This window comes from Dendrobates tinctorius, unplaced genomic scaffold (assembly GCF_039654945.1).
Source record: "Dendrobates tinctorius isolate UK_male_01 unplaced genomic scaffold, ASM3965494v1 ptg000203l, whole genome shotgun sequence".
NCBI lineage: Eukaryota > Metazoa > Chordata > Amphibia > Anura > Dendrobatidae > Dendrobates > Dendrobates tinctorius.
Window position 1 is genome coordinate 26064899 of NW_027361870.1, and position 22575 is coordinate 26087473.

The window sequence follows — 22575 nt, forward strand, 5'->3', positions numbered from 1 at the left end:
TGCTTTAAATAATAGAGCTAGTTCTGCCACTTTGATGTCACCTTTTTTTTGTAACTTTGGGTTTCATCCTCGATTTTCGTCAGGGCAGGTGGAGCCCTCTGCCTGCCCAGGTGTTGACACTGTGGTGGAGAGAATGCACCAGATCTGGGACCAAGTGGTGGATAAGTTATCTCTCTCCCAGAAAAAGGCCCAGCGGTTTTCCAACCGACATAGGACCATCGGTCCCCAGTTTAAGGTTGGTGATATGGTTTGGTTATCATCAAAAAATATCGCTATGAAGGTGGCTTCTCCTAAGTTTAAGCCTAGATTTATTGGACCTTACAAAATTTTGGAGATTATTAATCCGGTCTCTTTTCGTTTGGCTCTTCCTGTCACATTTAAAATTCATAATGTGTTTCATAAGTCCTTGTTGAAGAGGTTTGTTGAACCAGTTGTTTCTGGGGTGGCACCTCCGGACCCTGTATTAGTTGAAGGTTACATGGAATATGAGGTAGAGAAGATACTGGATTCCCGTCTGGCTAGACGGAGACTCCAGTATTTGGTTAAGTGGAAGGGTTATGGTCAGGAGGATAATTCCTGGGTCTCTGCCTCTGATATTCATGCCAAAAGATTGGTGCGTGCCTTTCATCGGGCTCACCCTGATCGCCCTGGTTGCGTGAATGAGGGTTCGGTGACCCCTCCTCAAGGGGGGGTACTGTTGTGAATTCATTTTCCCCTTCACCATTGAGGTCTGATGAAATCCCTCTTCCGGTGAAGGAAGGTAGTGAGGCTGATTACAAAACACCTGAGCAGAATCATGATGACTGGGTGCCTGGGATCGCTGACTGGATATAAGACAGCTGACGCCCGTCTGCCTTGCGGGTCATTTCTCTGTGGGATTCTTGGAGTCCAGTCTGATTCCTGCTCATCTAAAGCTAAGTTTTCTGCTCTACTTTTTTGCATTTGTGTTTTTGTTTTGTTTTTGCCTTGTTTGTCTGGATTTCTGCCTCACCCTGCTGGGTGAGCTGAATTCCTTTTTGCTCTGTCTTCAGATAATACCAGAGCACTGATATAGTCTTTTGAAGCCTAGCGTCTTCAGGGCTTTTTTCCTATCAGTCTGTTGGCTCTTATTTTTGAGAGGGTTTTGGCGGATTGCAGACAGCAGCTGTCCTATCCTTTTTAGTTAGCTTGGGCCCCAACATTTGCTCAGCCTATCTTTCTGTCTGTGTAAGTGTTTTTCCATCTCACTTCACCGTCATTATATGTTGGGGGCTGCCTTCTGCTTTGGGGTCTGCTCTGGGGCAGTTTAGATTTCCCTTTTCTGTCTTTAGGCTATTTAGTCCTCCGGCTGTGATCGAGGGGTCTAGGGCACCGTAGGAACCCCCAAGGCTACTGCTAGTTGTTGTTGTTAGAGTCAGGGGTCTGCAATCCGATAGCTGCCAACTTCTCTGGGTTTCTGGACTTAGCTAGTAATTCTGTTTTTGCCTCCTATGGTTACTCACTCATAACAATGGATATTGTGGATGAGATTTTGTGAAATCACACTGCAGAGAAAACCCAATCCACAACATTTCCATGATTTATTCTGCATCAATTTTTGCAGTTGCAGATTTTCCACTATGGACATTTTCACAGCAGATACAACAGTGGAAAAATAAACTTAAAAAAAATTGCATTTTCCATTACACAAAGAAATTAAACATAAACATCCTATATCAGATATAGATTCCATAAGTCTATTAACTTTGCAGACGATGAATGTAGCAGTATCCAGGAAGAGTCATATAAAACAGGACATACACTGTTAAATCAATGGAAACCTGTCATGTTGAAAACAGTATCTGATCTACAGGCAGGATGTTATAGAGCAGGAGGAACCGATCAGATTGATAGACCTTTTTGGTAGAAAAGTAAAACTTGCATTTTATACATTGAAATCCTTGGTGTTTGTATTTATGAGTCCAGGGGGCGGTCCTATTGAGTGATTGACAGTCTTCCCTGTACGACTGTGCATGCAGTGATAGCTGTCAATCATTGAAGTTCAGAAAAGAGCGACCAGAATGGTGACCGGTCTGCAAACCCTGTCTTATGAGGAAAGGTTGCAGGATTTGGGAATGTTTAGTTTGCAAAAGAGAAGACTGAGAGGAGACTTAATAGCTGTCTACAAATAGCTAAAGGGCTGTCACATTGTAGAAGGATCAACTTTATTCTCATTTGCACAGGGAAAGACTAGAAGCAATGGGATGAAACTGAATGGGAGGAGACACAGATTAGATATTAGAAAAAACTTTTTGACAGTTAGAGTGATCAATGAGTGGAACAGGCTGCCACGAGAAGTGGTGAGTTCTCCTTCAATGGAAGTCTTCAAACAGAGGCTGGACAGACATCTGACTGGGATGATTTAGCGAATCCTGCTTTGAGCAGGGGGTTGGACCAGATGGCCCAGGAGGTCCCTTCCAACTCTACGATTCTATGATTCTATGAATAGGACCGCCCACTGGACACATTCAAGCACCAGATATTTCAATGAATTAAATACAAGTTATACTGAATCTTTCCCAATAAACCTACATATCACTCTGCTCAGCTGCTCCCTCTTTATATGTCCTTCTTTATACCATGCCGCCCACAGATCAGTCTCCATGTACAATATGACAGTTTCCCTTTAAACTTAAGACATGGCACAATAAACTGTTCTTGTGAATTCTCTAGTAGCTACATGGCAACATTATAAAGTAAGCAATGGCGAATGTGTCTCTATAATGAAGCATTTGTAATGTTTCATGCGTAAGGAAGTAAGTAAGGCATTTGATTGAAGCTCACATAGAAAATATCCAAGAAATAAAAATCAATATCTAAAATGAGATCATAGGTCTGACTGTGAGTCGCTGTCTCATGTGCCTGTTACCAGGGCTCAATAATGCATGAGTGGGAAGTTTGCCAGTGGCCACCTGAGAGAATCCTTAGGTTGGATATTGCTGTTTCCTCTGTTTTCTATGAGATTCCAAGAGCACAGCCTGTTGACCGGTAGGGCTGTCAGTAGGGTCTTTCGGATACATTCCCTCAGGGCGCTGAAATCCAAAGTGTTTGTGAACACATTGTAGTTAGGTCACATAATTAACCTATTGCATCTCAGAGGGTGAAATCCGCAGTTACATCGGTTTTGTTTTTGCTCCATGGGAACTTACCCTAAGCCTCATTACTATCTTGTTTTTACTCTTTGCTTTTGAGACTGTAAACCTTAAAAAGAATGTGGAAGAAAAAGAAAAGAAAAATACAGGTGCTTCTCTCAAAAATAGAATATGATCAAGAAGTTCATTTATTTCAGTTCTTCAATACAAAAAGTGAAACTCATGCAGAGTCATTACAAACAGAGTGATCTATTTCACGTGGTTATTTTTGTTAATGTTGATGATTATGGCAGAGTACAGGGCACAGAATGTAAACGTAGTCAGTGGAGAGCCGAGGGTCAAAAGCCAAACAAGAGAGAGGTACCTAGGGATAAAACGGAGAGTAAACCAAGACGAGCCAAGGAGTCAGAGAACCAGGAAGGACAGGGCAGTACAGAGCAGGACAAAGAGGCAAAAGTCAGGGGACAAACTGGGTTATACACAGCAAAGCTCACACGCACAGAGGCACAATGGTTACAGATGAGTAACCTGGATCAGCAACCACTAACCGAGTAAACGGAAGTATCACTGATAGTGGACACAGGCACTACCAACATTAAATAGCCGCCCCAGAACCAAAGAGAGGTGAACTAAAATTAACCATGACCTGACCAGGATGGAGACAGAACCATCCCGTCCAGAGTCATGACAACTGTGTACTTACAATTGCTCATTTTCTCTTTCTACCTAATTCTTCTCTTTCCCCTCCACTATGTAAAAACAGGAAGTCTCTTGTTCCTGCATTTATCATCTCTCTTGTCTACTCCTGACCCAGCAGCCCGCTCCTCCTCCCTGCCAGGGACTTTTTCAGTGACTCATGACTTGTGCAAACAAAAGTGACCTCCTTTTTCTGCATAAAGCTTACAAGGATTCAGCTAGTCAGTTTTTAATTCAGTGTTGTCATAAACCTAATGGAAAACAGAAGAGTTAGCTGGGTAGAAAGGGAAAATGAGCAATTGTAAGTACACAGTGCTACATAATATGATGACTGCAATATTTTAAGAGGATAAAAACTCATGTGCTTCTTTAAAGTAGGGTCTATTAAATGCCTGTAATTCATGCATCTTATAAAAATTGCATCATATAAAATTAGCCTCTCAGTGCATGAGAACACTGCTATTATATACAGTATGTATTTGCCACGGAACCTGTTGTAAATCACTTGCAAACAGCATCACTGATTAGATCAGGGAGGCTGAGATCGCAAGTGCCTTGAGGTGCCAGCCTACACGTGTATGTAACAGATATGCTAGGAAAGTCATTTAGGAAACAACATATAATTTATTCAATGAGCTTTTCTCTTTAGATGCTCCCATGCAGCCATCAACTTTTCCATTTTAAATCTGTAAATCTGGAGACCTAGACTCTGCGTTTGATAAAGGCGAATAGAGAGGATGTTAGTTAATAGCTAAACTGTATTTTCAGAGTGAAGGCAATTAAATTGCACACAGCACTATTCAATTAAGCGTCTCTCCATGAGACATTGTAAAACAACATTCAGCGCTATTAGGAGCTGCCTTTCACATTACTTTACAAGATTAATTTGGAGTAAGGGGTTTGTCTGAAGAAAAGTGTAGCACATTATGCACTTGATGAAGATGGATTTTTAATGATTTATCTGCATATATTTATTAGATACTACTCAACTATAATTAAATGCATTTTCTTGTAACAATTTGATGTTCGGCAGAATTCAATGTTACATTTTTAGAAGAAAATCATTGCTTCCGACCTACCATAATCTCTGAGGGCAAAAACAACCTTTTCTTTGACTGATATATTGCATTTTGCCAAACATAAAATAGTTGAGTGTGTTGTTCAAAATCTGCATCGAGACTTAGATAAAGCTTTTTTCAGGTTTGTTTACGGGAAATGTCTTGTGTATTTAATACAAATTTACAAATTTAATTTAAAATGTTTACATCTCATTATTTAATACTAAGATAACCCCTTCTCAATCACCATGATCCCCCCTTTTAAAATAATAACACCTAAACGCACCTCCGGCACCGTTCCAGTGCTGTCAGTATTGACTCTCCAGGGGCTCGTGTGACATTGTTATGTCATGCGATCCCTGAGGCCAATCAACAGCCACTTCACTTTCCTCTCCTTCAGACATAACTGACATACGGCTGCCCCCTCACTTCTCAAGATGTCTTCTTTTGTCCAAAGGAAAGAAGATCGTAGTGGTCGATGGTTGGCCACAGGGATCGCGTAACATAACAATGACACACAAGCCCTGTGAGAGCCAGTGCTGACCTCACTGGAATGACACTGACACCGGAGGTAAAAATGCTAAGCATTGTTTATGATGTAATATAAAATGGTTCAAATAAACACAATAAGGAAAAAGATACAAATATTTTCTTTACAAAATGAAATTCCGATTTAATTTTATATTTACACTTTTCCCTACGGATTTTCTTAGCAGTCAGTGTAATATGATTGCAAAAGCTGAGAAATTACGTTTTCAATAGATTATTTCCCAAGGACACTGATTCCATAAGCAATAGCATGCTCTGAGGTTTTGCATACTTTTGATTGATGGTTTCATGAGACAGACTAATACAATGTATCATTTACCTTTTCTTTTAAATCAGTCTGTACAGTCATAAAATAGTTTAGCACCCTTGTCTAATCTATACTCAAGGTCATTCTATTTACCAAGCAAGTATCCAACTATTTTACCAATAAAAAAAAGGAATTACAGTTACTATTTTAAAAAATGAATGCATGAAGGCGAAAGGAACTGTTTTATTTGAGCTTCAAGGAGCTGTACTGTCCTTCCCAAACACTGGCTGCCTGTGAGCTGGAAGCTGAATCACTGAAAAAGGACTGCAAGTGCAAATGTGTTTGTAATGAGGCAAACTTCACTTCTGCGCTTCTGCAATACTGAATTTCCTATGACCTGCATGCACATATAGACAGCTTAGTAGGGTTGATCCTACTGTCAAATTTCCTTCAAAGGATGCAGAATATGTAGCAACCATCAACATCATGGCTGCAGCGAGCAACTGCGACAGTGTAGCATACTTATGGTATGAGGTTAGCATACTTATTCAAAGTTCAAATGTTAAAATGATATTTGTGTCTTCAAATGTTAATATTGGAGGGTCCAGATGACGATGACGAGGATTAAACTCATCTTGTCTCCTCTCTCCCCTCCATACATGTTTTCTTTTGATACAGCATCAGGCCTGTGATTCCCCCCCTCCCATTCCCCTTCTTCCCATTTCCCTATCGCAGCTTGTTGTACTTTGTTGTTTTACTTTGTTTTTTTCCACCTTGTGTGGCGCGGTTGTATGTTTCTTTTATGCACTCTGCACTTTCTTTAGCTACCATGCCTATACTCATTTAGTGGCTGAGACTATTACACTGTGGACTCTATTTACTACCTCAGCATAAGTTTTTCTTAGCTGGACTTTGTCTTTTCTTGCCACTGCTTTATATACCAGCATGTTATATTATACATTTTATTTTTCACATATTGGTCTGTGCTTACACTGTACATTTATCTTATCTATGAGGCTATATGCCCCTTTAGACATGCACTTTGATACTTTGGAGACTATATGAGTATATGTATAGTATATAGGCATCAGTTTTATAGCGGTACGTGCTGCAGTCTATTTATATGCATTGTGCATTTATTTATTAGCAGGGGCCAGTTTCACTATGTAAACTGTTTATGTGGATCATCTTTTCACTATCTGTGCAGAGGAGCTATAGATAGCTATATGTAGGAAGCCACTTATAAGTGTTTACTATGTTGTCACACTAAGTCCATATCTATACATCTCTGTACTTCCTACGGGTGTCTATCGGCCATTTGGCAGTACATGTACATATTTACCTTGTTAGGCTATATTGGACCTGTATCTCATTTTATAGTGTTTTTATTGTTTGGCTATTATGCTTTAATAAAGGCTATGTATTTTATGGCGAAACTTCCTGTGTCTTGTTGGATATTGCTATATGAGAAGTAGTTGGTACAATACATTTTTTTCACTTGGTATAGAAAAGGGCATCATCTCAACACTCATTTAACAAACTACCCCATTTATTATTACATAGAAACATAGGCAAATTTGTGAATGAGAGTAATGTGATATTTGCATGTAGCTATGCTGTGGGCCACCAGAGTAAATGTTGCTGGAGGGTTCTTGGCACCCCATTCCGGCACTGATCATAAGTGACAATGAAGTAAGTACACTCTCCAGGCAGGTAAAAGCATAGAAATAACTATTGCACATTTTTTATGCAACTGAGCATATACCATATACCACCATGATTTATATAAGAAAAAATGTTTTTCCATTGCATTCTTCTTACACATTGTCCTAGTGCACATTACGACAAGACCGCAAGCAATATAGTGCAACATTTCCCCTGAAGAATCGGCATGTCTGTATATTGTAAATGCCTTTGTCCAATTATAAAGAATAAAATGCAATGCAATGACATAAATACGACACCATCCAATGTTCCCGTGGGACAATGCAAGCTAGAAAAGGTCAAAGGCTGTTTGAAAATGTCATATATTAGCTGTTGTTCTGTAAACAGGTGTCACCGTGACATTGCATTCTCTAGCTTACATGCAAAGTTAAAACGCCAACAGTCTGTATGAAAAATGGAAGAGTTATGTCTTAGCACCAGTGTCAGATTTTTTTTACTCGCTGTTCACAGATGGTTATTGCTTTGTTAGTCACAGCTGGGGCTATTTACACATTACAAATGTGATTTATATGTAAGGAAATGAACACAGATGTTTACAAGTAAAATTTTGGCACATTGAACATAGTATAGAATAAAATATTCACTCAATAACAACAGGAAAATTGTATCTAATCATATTCAAGATTCAGTGTAATAGCGGGCACATGTGTTAGCCGAAGCCACAGGCTTCCTGCAAAAACTGGGCGATCAAGTGTTTCTGCTATTAAGGAAAATGAATATTCACTGCTCCCCACGCCCATAGTCCTGGGTGTGGAGAGTAGTGAATATTGCAGCAGCTGATGTCAGCGTTTATTCGCAAAGCATTGACATCATGCGCTGTGCCGCTAACACTTCTGAAGTCAGTTGCCGGCATCAGAAGAGAACGCCGCGTGGCGAGAGAGTAGAGTAAAGTTGAGTAGAATCTTTTATTTCTTTATGTGTGCAGTGTGATGGAGGACATATATAGCAGGAAGGGGATCGTATATACCAGTATGGGGTGACATATATACCAGGATGGGGGCCACATAGACCAGAATGGGAGACATATTACCAAGATGGGGGGCATATATACAAGGATGGAGGCCATCTATACCAGGATGGGATCATATATACCAGGATGGGAATCATATAGACCAGGATAGGGGTCATATATACCAGGATGGGGGTCATACACTGTACACCAGGATGGGTATCATATATACCAGGACTAGAGACATATATACCAGGATGAGGATCATACATGCCAGGATGGGACAAGATGGGTCACATATATACCAGGATGGGGGACATTATTACGGAATTGGAGGACATTACCCCCTTAACAGTGTCAGCAGTAGCCCCCCACATAACAGTAAATAATATTGGCAAGCATAATAACGTGAAAATGATGGAAAAAGAATTCCACTAATAATATTGAAATAACCAATAAATAATACAATAAGGTAACCCAAATATAATATGGACTGAAATAAGGACCAACTGCAAAGAACAGTATATACAAACCAAAAACGAAAACAGTCATGAAGCCCATTAGAAATAATCAGATACTAATCATTATTAAATCAAATCAAGTGAACAAGGACAGGATACAAATGGGACTAAAAAGATGTTAAAATTGGTAATACCATAACATCCATGAAAAGCCCTAGGGTAGGTAGGCCACAGGCAGTATACAAATACACATGAATAGACGGATATATAAGTGAAATCCACATAATAATAAACGTCCCAGCACATTAATAAATAGTAGTAGTCAAAAAATACCTCAGTGAAATGCGGAGACAGGACCTTCAGTGGTGTACCCGCCCACCCCGAGGCACGTTTCGGTAGTAATACCTTCCTCAGGAGGCGTGCCTACGTTTCAGTATTACCAATTTTAACATATTTTAGTCCCATTTGCATCCTGTCCTTGTTCACTTGATTTGATTTAATAAAGATTAGTATCTGATTATTTCTAAAGGGCTTCATCACTGTTTCGTCTTTGGTTTGTATATACTGTTCTTTGCAGTTGGTCCTTATTTCAGTCCATATTGGTTTTTTAGTCCATATGGTTTGTATATACGCCACATAACAGTGCATCATTATCACATTTTTTGCTTCAATTTTTTTTCTAATCTAAAACCTAGGTGTGTCTTATGGTCTAGTGTGTCCTATAATATGCAAAATACTGTAAATACTGCCTGGTAAAATATATCAACCTACAGTCCTTGTGTAAATGATTAGGTATGAGAAGTATTAAAGGAAACCTGCACCAGGTTTTCCCAATATGAAGTAAGGCTACCCTTATCTACTTTTTTACAGTATTCTAGTATGCTCCCCAATCATCTCTGCATAGCACAAAAGATACCTTTTATTATCCCCCATACAGCTTTACTTATGGGTCATCGGTGGACTTTGGCCTCTCCTGGCGAATGCGTATCACAGTATTTTGAACTGACCTTAGCAAGGGAGAGAGAAGTACGCCTGCGCAGGAGTGAGATTTGGGGTGCTGGGTGGATGACCTAGGACACTTCATCGATATGAAGCAGGGCAGGAGGATAGCAATTGCGACAAGAGAGGAGGCTGGGGCATAATAAAAGATATTTTTTGTGCTATGCTGTGGGTGTGTGGGACTTAATGGAATACTGTAAAAGAGGCATTAAAGGTGGTGCCCGTAGTTTTTATTGTGAAATCCTGGTGGCAGTTTCCCTTTAAAGGGGATGTTGTGTATTCCCTTGTGTACTGCCTTTGTGCTGCTTCAAATCTCTGGTGCTGGACGTAAATTAGGGGAAGGGAGTCTGGAGAAAATCAGCCTTTTTCAACCTCTGACTATATTCTCCCCTTATTTACTTTGCCAGTACAAAGGTAATGTGGGATCCAGAACAGTAAAAATATATACAGATTAACAGTCACAGTATGAGTTCCATTAGGAAACACATATTTGGTATTGCTGCGTCCGGAACAACCCGACCTATAAAATTGTCAAAACTGTCCTACTAGTTAATCACTTCAGTTAGCACCGTAAAAAAACAAAAAAACCGAGGCAATAAACAATGCTTTTTCATCATACTGCAGAACAAAAAATGAAATAGAACATGATTCAAAAGACAGAAATAGAATAGAAATGGTATAGATGAAAATGACATCTTGTCCTGCAAGAACAAGCTGTGATACAGCTCATCAGCGGAAAAATAAAAAAGTCCTAGCTCTCAGAATAAGGGGATGCAAAAATTATTATTTATTTCTATAAAATTGTTTTTATTGTGTAAAAGTACCAAAATATTCAATAATATATAAATTTGTTATTGCTGTAATTGCACTGACCTGAATAATAGATTATTATTATTATTATTGTACATTTTATAGCACCATTTATTCCATGATGCTTTACATGTGAAAAGGGGAAAATATAGACAAGTACAATAAACATGAGCAATACAAGACACACACAAGTACAGAAGGAGAGAGGACCCTGCCCATGAGGGCTCGCAGTCTACAGGGATGGGTGAAGATACACTAGGAGAGGGTAGAGCTGGTCGTGCAGCGGTTCAGTAGACTGAGGATCATTGCAGGTTATAGGCTTGTCGGAAGAGGTGGGTCTTCAGGTTCTTTTTGAAGATTTCCATGGTAAGTGAGAGTCTGATGTGTTGGGGTAGAGAGTTCCAGAGTATGGGGGGAAGAATGGGAGAAGTCTCGTATGGGGTTGGGGAAGAAGAGAAGAGGGGAGTAAAGAAGGAGATCTTGAGAGGATCGAAGGTTGCATGTGGGTAAGTACTGGGAGACCATGTCACAGATGTATGGAGGAGACAGGTTGTGGATGGCTTTGTATGTCATAGTTAGGGTTTTGATCTGGATGATAGGAAGCCAATGAAGGGCTTAGCATAGGGGAGAGGCGGGGGAATAACGGGGAGACCGGTGGTTTAGTCGGGCAGCAGAGTGTAGGCTGGATTGGAGTGATGCCAGAGTGCTAGAGGGGAGGCCAGAGAGCAGGAGGTTGCAGTAGTCGAGGCGGGAGATGATAACAGTGTGCACAAGTGTTTTTGTGGTTTCATGGTCAAGGAATGCATGGATTCAGGAAATATTTTTGAGTTTGAGACAGCAGGAGGAGGCTAGGGTTTGGATGTGTGGCTTGAAAGAGAGGGCAGAGTCGAAGATCACCCAGAGGCACCGAGCATGCGGGACTGGGGAAAGTGAGCAGACATTGATAGATAGGTCTGGTGGAGGGGTGGAGTGAGATGAGGGAAAGATTATGAATTCTGTTTTGTCCATGTTCAGTTTTAGATTGATCTGCCTTATCAATTTTACCACACGAGGAACAGTATGAAAAACAACGAAAAAAAAAACAACTCCTGAATTGCTGTTTTTTGCCCTCCAAAAATCAGAATAGAAAGCATGTGCCTGAAAATGGTACCAATAAAAAATTAAACTCGTTCCACAAAAAAAAAAAACACACGCATGACTGTCTCACATGACTGTCGGCAGAAATATGGAAAAATTATAGCTCTCAAAATATGGTGATGCAAAAACTTGCTTTTGCTTAAAAAAAAGAGTCTTCTACTGCGTGACAGCAGCCAAACATAAAAAGTCATATAAATCTGGTATCACTGTAATTGCAAGGACCAGAAAAATAAAGCTGTCTAGTCACTTATACCACATGAGGAACAGCGTAAAAAAATAAATAAAACCAAGTCTTAATCTGCTGTTGATATGTGTCAGGCTAGTTTCACACTAGCGTACTTTCCATACAGCGCACGGCGCCGCTAAGCCCCGCCCACTGCCAGCTGCCTTCCCGCCCCATCCGGTCATCGCCGCCTACTATCGCACACGGCCGCATGCGATCTGCGCATCCTATCTTTAGCATAGGGTGCGCAGACCGTGCGCTGGCTGTGCGCTAGTAGGATTTTGGCGTGCGCTTCGCACTTTTGAAGGTGCGCCGAGCGCGCCAAAATGCAACATGGTGCGTTCGGCGCACACGGGTGCACCTTCAAAAGTGCGCAGCGAACGCTAAAATCCTACTAGAGCACGGTCTGCGCACCCTATGCTAAAGATAGGGTGCGCAGATCGCATGCGGCTGTGTGCGATAGTAGGCGGCGATGACCGGATGGGGCAGGCAGGGAGCCGGCAGGGGGCGGGGCTTAGCGGCGCCGTGCGCTGCATGGAAAATACGCTAGTGTGAAACTAGCCTTAGCACCACGCCGGATCCCTGCTCTGACAGGCAGGGTCTCCAGAGTATCACTTCACTCACCCACCCTGCTGTTGGTTCTTCCTTTCCTCATGCTCTGCAAGCTCCCAGCTGGGCTTCCAGCCATGTCCTTACGGCACCTGCTATTTCCTCCCCAGTAAATGGCTGAGAGGCATTATGTATATATTTGCAGTTTATGTTGTTTGCAGTCTATGTGGTGTAAGGTCACATACCTGTCCCTGCTGCACTCTGGTGTAAATCCTGCCTGCTGCACTGTAGTGCAAATCCTGCCTGCTGCACTTTAGTGCAACTCCTGCCTGCTGCACTCTAGTGCAAATCCTGCCTGCTGCAATCTGATGCATTTCCTGCCTGCTGCACTCTGACACAAACTCTGTCTGCTGCACTCTGATAGGAACTTGGTCTGCTGCACTCTGATACGAACTCTGTCTGCCGCACTCTGATTTGAACTCTACCTAAAGCACTCTGATACAAGCTCTGCCTGCTGCTCCATCCAGTCTGTCCTTCTGAGTCCAGCTGCTGAGCAACTGTTGGTCTGTCCTGGAGGGGCACCTGATGTTCATCGGGAGCCAAGTCTAACCTCACTATCAGAGGTTCTAGTGAACAGTCCAGTACTCACTTAGTTACACACCCCAGGCTCTCCGCGGTCCATGGCACAGTGGTTCCACAAACCACGTCCGTGACAATATGTTCATTCTGTCTCCTAAAGATCGCATTATGGCTTGGTTCACATTTATCCTGTGCTCTATACTGGGGTCTAATTTCCAAAATGGTGTCATTTGTGGGGGGTTTCCACTGTTTAGGCACATCAAGAGGGCTCCAAACGTGCCACTAATGATTGCAGCCCTGACGTGCGCCCAAACCGTAGTTCTCCCAGATATATGGGGTATCAGCGTACTTAGGAATAGCACAAAAAATTGCATGGTGCAATTTTTCCTGCTACCCTTATGAACATTTTTATAGGAAAAATATTTTTTTTTTCACAGCTCAACGTTATAAACTTCTGTGAAGCACCTGGGGGTTCAAGGTGCTCACCACTCATCTAAATATATTCCTTGAGGGGTATAGTTTTGAAAATGCAGCCACTTGTGGAGGTTTCCACTGTTTAGACACATCATGTGCTGTCCAAATGCGACATGGCGTCCGCTAATGATTCCAGCACATTTTGCCTTCAAAAAGTCAAATGGGGCTCCTTCCGTGCACCCAAACCGCAGTTTTCCTCCACATATTAGGTATCGGCGTACTCAGGAAAAATTGCACATCAAATTTTACAGTGAATTTTCTCTTGTTACCCTTGTTAAAACGCAGAATTTGGGGCTAAAATAACATTTTTGTGGAAAAATGTGATTTTTTTTATTTTCACAGCTCTACGTTATACACTTCTGTGAAGTATTCAGGGGTTCAATGTGCAGACCACACATCTAGAATAAATTCCATCAGGGGTCTAGATTCCAAAAAAGTGTCAATTGTTGGGGTTTTCACTGTAGGCAGGGGGCAGGGGGCATTTATGCACACTTTATCCAAGTACAGTTTATCAAAGTACTGGCAGTTATAACATGGATGAATGTGACACGCATCTCTATTCTCTTCATACAGGTAACCAGCTTTTCCAATCTCTGCTCTGAATCCACTCCTGTGTCTCCATTCAATGTCAGCAAGCAGTTAATCCTGAATGCTATCTCTGTGTTTTCAACTCTGCAAGCTTCTATATGGTATATAGTTTTTTTCAACTTACTCTGCTTGTCCCCTTATGTTGTGAGGTCAAGAAACTTTTCAAAGTGCTTTATGATCCATGTAGTGCTGGACATGTGTTTATTTGACCACAACATTTTATTGGGTCCTGGTGTCTCAATTTAGTGTGATTGATTAACGAGAAGAGAGAGAGCCCCAAAAAAAAAAAAAAAAAGTTCTAAGTCTTATCCTCCTATATATTCAGACATAGCTTGGGGATAGCATTTATGCAGGGGGCATTTATGCACACTTTATCCAAGTACAGTTTATCAAAGTACTGGCAGTTATAACATGGCAGTTAGACAGGGCAGGAGACAGGTAAGACATTTATATACATCTACTCCCTGTACATTAGGAGTACAACAAATATATACCATATGCATTTGTGTAATTTTAATCCTGGCCGCTGCATTCACACACATCCACCGCCCTGGCATTAACTCTCTACACTCCATCCACATTGGCTCCTCGCTTCTTTCCTCTCCTATGTATAGCACTCATGCTCTTTTCACGTTGTTAAACTGCACAGACCCAGTCAGTCCCACCATTCAACATCAGAGACGCTCTCACAAATCACTTAACCATCTGCTCACTCTTTCTATCCTCCTTCTCCTAGTCGCAGGAGACATTGCTCCCAACCCTGGTCCCCCATGTTATAGAAAGTCAAACCTCCCGACTGCTACACTCAGAAACCCCTCTAATCTTATTAATATTCCCTGCATGCCATCTGTCTCTCTTAATTGTGCACTTTGGAATTCTCGCTCAGTGTGTAACAAACTCTCCTTCATTCATGACTTTTTCCTTTCTAATTCTCTTAACCTCCTGGCTCTTACTGAAACCTGGATCCAGCAGTCAGACACTACCGCTGCTGCTGCTCTTTCATACGGGGGGCTTCACTTCTCTCATACCCCAAGATCAGACAAAAGAGCTGGTGGAGGCGTTGGTCTGCTCCTATCACCAAAATGTACCTTTCAGGTTATCCCTCAAGTACCCTCACTTGTCTTCCCTTCTTTTGAGGTCCATGCCGTCAGACTCTACACCCCCTTCTCCATGCGAGTGGCGGTGGTGTATCGTCCTCCCGGCCCCTCCCATCAGTTCCTGGATCATTTTGCCACTTGGCTTCCACGTTTTCTCTCCTGTGACATCCCTACCCTCATCATGGGTGATTTCAACATCCCCATTGCTCTTCCCCTCTCACCATCTGCTACTCACCTTTTATCTCTAACCTCCTCATTTGGCCTTTCGCAGCTTACTAATTCTCCAACGCATGAAGACGGAAACTCCCTCGACTTGGTCTTCTCTCGGCTTTGTGCAGTGGATGATTTTGCAAACTCCCCTCTTCCGCTCTCTGACCACAATCTTCTTTCATTCTCTATCAAGAACTGCCAGGCTGCTCAGGTCACCCCCACTGTCCATACTTATAGAAACATACAGGCCATTAACACCCAGAAACTTATGAAGAACTTGCAGTCTTCATTGGCCCCTATCTCCTCCCTCTCCTGTCCTGATTCTGCATTGAAGCATTACAATGAAACACTTCAAAGTGCCCTGGATGAATTTGCACCCCCTATAAATAGAACACCACAACGCAGACGGCGACAACCCTGGCACACGGTGCAAACACGTTTCCTGCAGCGGTGCTCCAGGTGCGCCGAACGTCTGTGGAGAAAATCCAATCTACCCGAAGATTTCATCCATTTTAAGTTTATGCTTAGAACATACAACACTGCCCTTCACCTCTCCAAACAAACCTATTTCAACACCCTCATCACCTCACTGTCCAATAACCCGAAACGTCTCTTTGACACTTTTCATTCTCTACTCAATCCAAGAGTACAGGCCCCAACCACGGAGCTCCGAGCTGACGATCTGGCCAATTACTTCAAAGAAAAAATTGACCAGATCCGACAGGAAATTATCTCCCAATCGCCTCATACCATGCACTGTCCTCCCTCCCCCACTGCATCGAACTCACTCTCTGATTTTGAACCAGTCACAGAAGAAGAAGTAAGCAGGCTCCTTGCATCTTCTCACCCAACTACTTGCACCAGTGACCCATTTCCGTCACAGCTCCTTCAGCCCCTTTCCCCTGCTGTCACCCCTCACCTAACTAAAATATTTAACCTCTCTCTCTCTTCTGGTATTTTTCCCTTCTCATTTAAGCATGCCATCATACATCCACTACTTAAAAAACCATCCCTCGACCAAAACTGTGCCGCTAACTATAGACCTGTCTCTAATCTTCCCTTCATCTCTAAACTCCTGGAACGCCTGGTCCACTCCCGTCTTATCCGCTATCTCTCAGAAAACTCTTCTCGACCCTCTCCAATCCGGTTTCCGCTCTTTACACTCCACTGAAACTGCCCTCACTAAAGTCTGTAATGATCTGCTAACAGCTAAATCAAATGGTCACTACTCCATGCTAATTCTCTTGGATCTCTCTGCAGCATTCGACACTGTGGATCATCAGCTCCTCCTCACTATGCTCCGTTCCATTGGCCTCAAGGATACCGTTCTCTCCTGGTTCTCCTCCTATCTCTCCGACCGCTCCTTTACTGTATCTTTTGCCAGTTCCTCCTCCTCTCATCTTCCCCTTACTGTTGGGGTCCCCCAAGGATCGGTTCTATGTCCCCTCCTCTTCTCCTTGTACACTGCCCCTATTGGTCAAACAATCAGTAGATTTGATTTCCAGTACCATCTCTATGCTGATGACACCCAATTATACGCTTCTTCTCCTGACATCACGCCAGCCTTTCTAGAAAACACCGGCGATTGTCTAAACGCTGTGTCTAATATCATGTCCTCACTATATCTGAAACTGAACCTGTCAAAGACTGAACTCCTGGTGTTTCCTCCCTCTACTAATGTACCTATACCCGACATTACCATTTCTGTGTGTGGTTCCACTATTACTCCCCAGCAACAGGCCCGCTGTCTTGGGGTCATACTTGATTCCGAGCTTTCCTTTGCCCCCCACATTCGATCACTGGCTCGCTCTTGTCATCTGCACCTCAAAAACATTTCTAGAATTCGACCTTTTCTTACCTTTGACTCTGCAAAAACTCTTACTGTTTCTCTTATTCATTCTCGTCTCGACTATTGTAACTCTCTTCTAATCGGTCTCCCTCTTACCAAACTCTCCCCCCTCCAATCTGTCTTGAATGCTGCAGCCAGGATCATATTCCTCGCCAATCGTTACACCGATGCCTCTACCTTGTGCCAGTCATTACACTGGCTACCCATCCACTCCAGAATTCAGTATAAACTTATTACCCTCACTCACAAAGCCCTCCATGGCTCAGCACCACCCTACATCTCCTCCCTTGTTTCAGTATACCACCCTACCAGCGCCCTCCGTTCTGCTGATGACCTGAGATTAGCATCCTCAATAGTCAGAACCTCCCACTCCCGTCTCCAAGACTTTACACGTGCCGCGCCAATTCTTTGGAATGCACTTCCCAGGTCAATACGATTAGTCCCCAATCCCCACAATTTTAAGCGTGTCCTGAAAACGCATTTATTCAGACTGGCCTACCACCCCAACACATTAACCTAATCTATCCCTGTGTGGCAGAGCCAAAAGTTTTACCATAACCAGGTTCCCCGCATCATGTTCCCACATGCTTTATGCCTCCATTAGCCCTCTGTGTCTGTACTGTTACACACTTAACATTATGACTGGTCCATACAATCAGGGCAACTGTTACCACCCACCTTTCGTGTCTCCCTCTTTCCTCATAGACTGTAAGCTTGCGAGCAGGGCCCTCTTTCCTCTTGGTATTTGTTATAATCTACTGTATGTGATTATTGTTATGCTGTAATGTCTATTGTCTGTACAAATCCCCTCTGAAATGTAAAGTGCTGCGGAATATGTCAGCGCTATAAAAATAAAATTTATTATTATTATTATTATTATTATAGGCAGATAAAGGGCTCTTCAAACGCGACATGGCATCCGCTAATGATTTCAGTCAAGTTTGCGTTCAAAAAGTCAAACGGTGCTCCATCACTTTCGAGACCTACCACACACCCAAACAGTGATGTGCACCTTAATAATAGTTTTCCCCCCACATATGGAGTATTGTGGTCTTTTTCTTATGTTACCCTTGTGAAAATAAAAAATTGGGGCTAAATGATCATTTTTGTGAAAAAAATGTTTTTTTATTTTCACGGTTCAGCGTTATAAAATTCTGTGAAGTACCTGAGGGTTCAAGGTGCTCACCACACATCTAGATAACTTCTTTGAGGGGTCTAGTTTACAAAATGGGGTCACTAGGTACATCAGGGGCTCTCCAAATGCGATATAGCATCCGCTCTCGATTCCAGCCAATTTTGCATTCAAAAAGTCAAACTGTGCTCCTTCCCTTCCAAAACCCTACAATACACCCAAACAGTGGTTTTCCCTCACATATGGCGTAGCAGTGTGTTCAGGGAAAATTGCACAAGTTTTGGGGTCCATTTTCTTTTTTTACCCTTGAGAAAATGAAAGAAATTGGGTCTAAGTTAAAATTTCTGTGAAAAAAAGTTAAAGGATTAATAAACTTCTCGATTGTGGTTTTGAGGATTTTGAGGGGTGCACTTTTTAGAATGGTGCCACTTTGGGATATTTTCTGTCATATAGACCACTCAAATTCACTTCAAATATGATGTGGTCCCTAAAAAAATGGTTTTGTACATTTTGTTGGAAAAATGAGAAATCGCTGGTAAAGTTTTAACCCTTCTAACTTCCTAACTAAAAAAAAGTTATGTTTCAAAAATTGTGCTGATGTAAAATAGACATGTGGGAAATAATACTTTTTAACTATTTTGGGTGACATAACGCTTTGGCGTAAGGATATAAAAATTTTGAGTTTAAAAATAGCAAACTTTTCCAAATCTTTGCAAAGTTTCCTATTTTTTCACAAATCAAGCAAGTCATAAGGAACAAATTTTACCACTCTCATGAAGTGCAATATGTCATGAAAAAACATTCTCAAAATCAGTGGGATCTGTTGAAGCGTTATAGAGTTGCTACCACATAAAGTGACACTGGTCAAAATTGTAAAATTTGGCATTGTCATGAAGATTAAAAGAGGCTTGGCGGATGAAGGGGTTAAAGAACTTGACAGGTTCCATTAAAACTCTATGTGCTGTTTCAGATGACTTTTATGAATAAGCTGTTGTGTGTACCTAAGGAATAACACTATTTCTGGCCATGATAACTGGTATACTTCAATTTTCCCTTCTACAAGCTCTGTCACTCATTTTCAGTTGTGTCTGGTTAATTGAATAGACTGTAATCTTCCATACTTATTACACAATGGGGATTTTTGTTATCCTATCTCTATGTAGCATATGTTCAAAAAGCAACAGCAGCAGCATATATGATATTATACAGCTGTACTGAGCATTGTAGTTGTGAATCCAGTACTGGAGTGAGATAAAACACTTCCTAGAAAGCAGCAGCTGCTCTCTTTCTCTAAATTTGCTCCAACCACTCCCCTCTCCATGGACTTCAATAGGATGCTATAATCTGACACCTCAACGAACTGGCAATCCATCTTGTCTTGAGCAAGATGTATTTTAGCTGTTTTTCAAAATAAATGACGATTTCATAAAGAAGTTTGGAGGGGAAGACGTGGCTTAAAGGTGGAGAAAAATATATTTCAATAAATACATTGCAAAGTTTGTTATATTCACTTGCATGATTGATTTGTGTAAATTATGTTGAAATAGCAGCAACCATTTAATTTTTTTACAATGCACAAAAAAATCTGTAGCTCATTTGCTGAATTAAATCATTAGCGTAGTTAATTAAAAATTAAGATTTTGCTTTTGTTTCTTTCATTTTCCAATTCTTTGTTATCATTTAATGCTTTACTATATTTTTCAGGAAAATATGAATTATCTTTCCATTACTCTGGGACTAAGTCCTGCAGGCATTCCCCCTCATCACGTTGGTGCAGCCCCCCTCTCTCTCCCTCACTGTGAATCTCCACTCCCCCGCTCTTCGGACAAATGGTCATTCTGGAATGTGAGTTTTATTACATGCCAGCTCTAGCAGAGAGCCAAATGTGTTTCACACCTAAAATCCCTTTGTCTGCTAGGCATAATACTCCAATTCGAATTCAATAACACACAGTAATCCTAGAAACATGAAAATTAGATTTCCGGGATCGGGGCACTTGGGGCTATGCATGGCAGCGTTTTGTGGCATTTAGGGCCATCAGAAACCTGGGAAATGAACTTCTGCCCACCAGCAAATCAGAGACATACCGCGTTTGGACACTAAAGAACGGTAAATTCGCAGGGGAAAAAATAATGCCAAATCGTTGACCTGTGACCTTCCACGCCAAAGATATGGGAAAAAGAAGTTTTTGATAACATTCAGATGTGTCCCTCCCTGAAAACAGCCCACATGTAAGGTCAGCAAAGTGGGAGTTCCTAAGTTTATAGCCAAACCATAAAACAGGAACGTCTATTTTTGGCATCATTCAGAGCTGGTGAGACAGCTCAGAACACCATGCTGGGGAACTGAATCACTTTGTAAGCATCGTTCCTATTCTGCTGTGTTCCGGACTTTGCCCTTACTGTTGCCCTTAAGCCTGGCTTCATTCGGCCATACTGGTTCCTGTGACATCACCGCCTGTTGGTCCCGCCCGCCGGGTTTAAATAGCTTTCCTGGACGTGACTACCTTGCTTGTATATCTCGTCCTGTACCTGATCTGCTAGCTGGGAGTTGCACGCTGTGCTACCTCCTTCCTTCCTTCTGAATCCACCTGGATTACCTGCTGCCTAACCGCCGCCGCCTGGACCTTCTGACGGTGTCTGCCTGAAGGCTCCTTCCAGCCCTGCCTCCACCGCTCACCGCTCCTACAGCACTCACGGTATGCGCTGAAGATCTTGACTGCTGTGTGCGTTTCACCTGAGAGACTTATCCCTGCTACCTTTACACATTCAGTATCAATTACCTAGTGACTTTCTCTGCCACTGCACTGTGCTCGAAGATTCCCCTCCTGCAAGGGAGAGGGCTAAGTGACTGTCCTTGCCTGCATTCTTAGGACTGTGTCTGCTTACATCTACATTGTGCTGGTGTGCAACTTGCTATCTACTGGACTGAGTTCTGCTGCTGTTACCACTGCTGTCATTGTCTGGCTCCGCCAGCACCTGTGCTGTTCTGTGCTGCTTGTTTAATACAAACTACTTTCACGTATACCTGTGTCTGTGACTCTATCATCTAGCCACTGTCTTCATAGAAACCTACTATACATCATTACAGGATATACAAGCCACCAATATGGAGACCGCAGGTGTAGAGTCCCTGGAGAAACGTGTAAGCAAGCAGCTTGCTTTGTTACGGCAGGATGTGGCAGGCATTAGGACCCAGCTGGACACGCTGGAGCAACGTATCGAACACAACGCCGGGGCAGCAGAGGCACAGTTGCAACAACTGGCAAATCGGATTACGGCGCTGGAACAAGCAGCTCCTCTTCAGGGTGATCGTGTTCTGGCGTTGGAGCAAGCGATTCCTATGCAGCTCGATCGGATTGCTGCTCTGGAACAGGCCCCAGCCGCGCAGGTAGCAGGTGCTGCCCGGGATACTACACCGACCTTCCCGAAGCTTCCACCCTTCCGGTTTGCTGGTGAGAGGGATAAATTCCGAGGATTTTTGAACCAGTGCCGGATCTTCTTTGCTGCTCATGCCCCACAGTTCACTACTGAACGCTCCAAAGTTCTGACTATAGTCATGCTGCTGTCTGGTAAGGCACTCGCATGGGCCAACCCTTTGATTGAGACCGACGACCCCCTGCTTAACTCTATGGACAATTTCATTGCCGCAATGACGCAGATGTTTGATGACCCGAACCGAGCTAATACTGCTGAGACGACGCTGCTGACCCTTCGGCAGGGGAAGCGTTCGGTGCTGGAGTATGCATTGGACTTCCGTAGATGGGCTTTAGACACCACCTGGAACGGGGCAGCCAAGCAGGCCATCTTCCGCAGGGGATTGTCTACGGCAGTTAAGGATGAACTGGCACGCGGGGACTCGCCCGTGCTTCTTGGGGACTTCATCAATCACTGCATCCGCATTGACAATCGACTCTCCGAGCGCAGACAGGAGCGCTGGTCTGATCTACGGTTTAATAACACTGTTCCGTTCTCTTCTCCCTCCAGAGATGTCACCAGCAGGAGGAATCCCGAGCCCGAGCCCGAACCGATGCAGGTGGATGCCGTACGTAGAAATCCTCCTGATGCCCGCAAGGAGCATCGCTTTAAGGAAAACCTGTGCTTCTACTGCGGGGGGACCGGTCACTTCATCTC